The sequence below is a fragment of the Cavia porcellus genome, unplaced genomic scaffold (assembly GCF_034190915.1).
Source record: "Cavia porcellus strain 051 isolate PalLab524CR breed Dunkin Hartley unplaced genomic scaffold, mCavPor4.1 scaffold_7, whole genome shotgun sequence".
Lineage (NCBI taxonomy): Eukaryota > Metazoa > Chordata > Mammalia > Rodentia > Caviidae > Cavia > Cavia porcellus.
The window spans coordinates 48,219,015-48,221,451 of record NW_026947490.1 but is presented as its reverse complement, the minus strand read 5'-3'; positions in this window follow the sequence as shown (position 1 = coordinate 48,221,451).

Sequence of the window (2,437 nt, the reverse complement as noted above, 5' to 3'; positions counted from 1 at the left end):
CCCTCTGGAGGGGTCTGTGTTCAAGTACAGGAAACAAAAATAGAGGTAAAGATATACAGGATAACATTGGACAGTGATGAGAACCATCAGGAGGAACATTTCAGGTACATGGTCAGAGGAGGGCTTTCAGTGGAGAAAAGTTTTTTTTTTAATCAGAACTCTAAAATAAAGCATAGGCATGGTCTATCCAGGTACATAAGAGAGGAAGGGGCCAGTAAGGGAAGCTACAAACATAAAACACTCTGAGATAGACACGTTCTAGGCAAGTTCAAGAAAAGCCCAATGCTAATATGGCCAGGATGGAGGGAGCACCTGACAGAGGGTAGGGAATAGAGTTAAAAAGTCCCGGGGAGAAGGATGCAGAATTTTTGAAGCCTCATCAGCCAAAGACTGTGAGCTTTGTTCTGAGAGTGCTAGAAAGAGAATTCCAGTGTTCTTACCTAAGAAACTTGGTAAACTGCAATGCAAAAGTGACCATGGAATCAAGTGTTCATTTGCAAAGCTTGAAATGACTTTATACCTCCAAATACTGGTTTGTGTAGGCAGTTGAGAGTACTGTGTAGGGCTTGGCTTGGAGATATAAATCTAACTATTGCAGAAATATGTCAGACTATACAACTGAATGAGAAACTGGATGATTTTAGATAAGGAAGAGAAGTCTGAGTACTGAACCCTGAGATATTCCAGTATTGAGAGGTCTGGGAGAGAAGACCACCAAGGAAACTGAAAAGAGTAAGCCAAGGAAGCAAAAGGAAAGTCCGGAGAGTGTAGTCTTCCAGGAACAAATGAAGGCAGTTTCAAAGAGTGAGAGATGAACTATGCCAAATACTTCTGAGAAACAAATAAGATAAGGATGGAGAATCGATTTGGTTTCATGGGATAGAGAGTGACCCTGCAGAAGTGGTCCTAGTAAGTAGTGGGGAAGAATTCTTTTTTGGAGTCAATACAAGGTCAGGAGGGAATAAATATCATAAACACCTATCAAATAACCTTCTATAAAAGGATAATGGAGAAATGGGATCATAGTTAAGTGGGTACCTGGGACCAAAAGAAGGATTCCCAAGATGAGAGAGATTGCGTGCTTGTATGTTGTATGTTGATGGAAATAGCCCAGAACACAGTTGATAATGCAAGTAGTGGAGCAATTGTAGAAGCAAAGTGTTTAAGTGGGTGAATGCTGCATGAAAAGGCCAGCCTTTGATGGGTTATCCATCAGGTAAGGGGAGTCAATCTGGGTGGTAACAAATGGAGCTCTTCGTCCTCCCCCTCTTCGCCCTCCTCCTCCTCCTCTCCCTCCTCTTCCTTCTACTGAAACAAAAAGGAAGTTGATCAGTTAAGGAAGGAAAAAGGCAGACTGTGGGTTTTAGCAGACAGGAGGTGTTAAATAATCAGCAATAGGATTCCTAACAGTGGTTTAAAGGTTCCTGGTTTGGTTTCTGTGTTTTAAATTGGTGTTTTTGCTTTTTGGTATAGGCATGTGTCTTGCTCAGCCTTTTTGGAAAAAAAAAGTAATGCAAAATATTTCACCTTCAACATTATTGATTTTATCAGGGATTTTTTTTTTGTAGTGGAGGTCAAACTCAGGATCTCACACTTGCCAGGCAGGCACAGTACTGCAAAGTTACAACCCCAGCTCTGTTAAGGACTTTTAGAGAGCTGGGTTTACGCACCATCTACCTGATTCCACAACTGTAATGATTGATACATTGTGTCAATTTGAGAAGTTTAGAGGTATAACATATCAGGGAGCCAGGGGCCTCATCTTATAAACATTCTCATGCTATGCAAGAGGAGGCCACAGAGATGGTGTGAACGTTACACCTGCCCTCGGAGCTGGTAGCCTGCTTACAGTATGGGGGAGGAAAGAGGCTTGTTCTCCTCCGTTTGCTCTTGCTGTTTTTCTGTCTTCTGCCACCTTGAACAGTTGCCTCTGTGCCACGCCACCTTGCTTTGAAGCCAGCTGATTATGGCCTCAAAGCTTCAGAAACTGCGCTAAAGTACAATTTTCTTTCCTTAATTTTGGGTGTCAGATATTTTGCTAGCAATAAGAGAAAAGTAACTAAGACAACATCCCTCAGACTTTTCTGTTTTCCTCATCACCAGACATGATTCTGTAACTGTGTTCCCCTCAGGACCTGAATTTAGAGTCACTTTCAGTTGGTCTGTCTTTCATCCTATATTCTCATAGTGGCAACAATCATGATAAAGGAATTAATAGACCTAGATTCTAGTCCTGACTCTGCTACTTAATGTGACTTTAGAGAAGTCATTTACTCTATAGGTGCTTTATAGGCCTTAACTGTAAATCTGAGTTGAAAAAGCCCCAGTGTTCTTGTTAGTCTATGCAGCTCTACTCTAAGTAATTTTAAGGTTTCTGTCGGGATTTTTTAACTATTGAGGATACAGTAGAAACTCTTGTGGCAATCTCACAGACCAC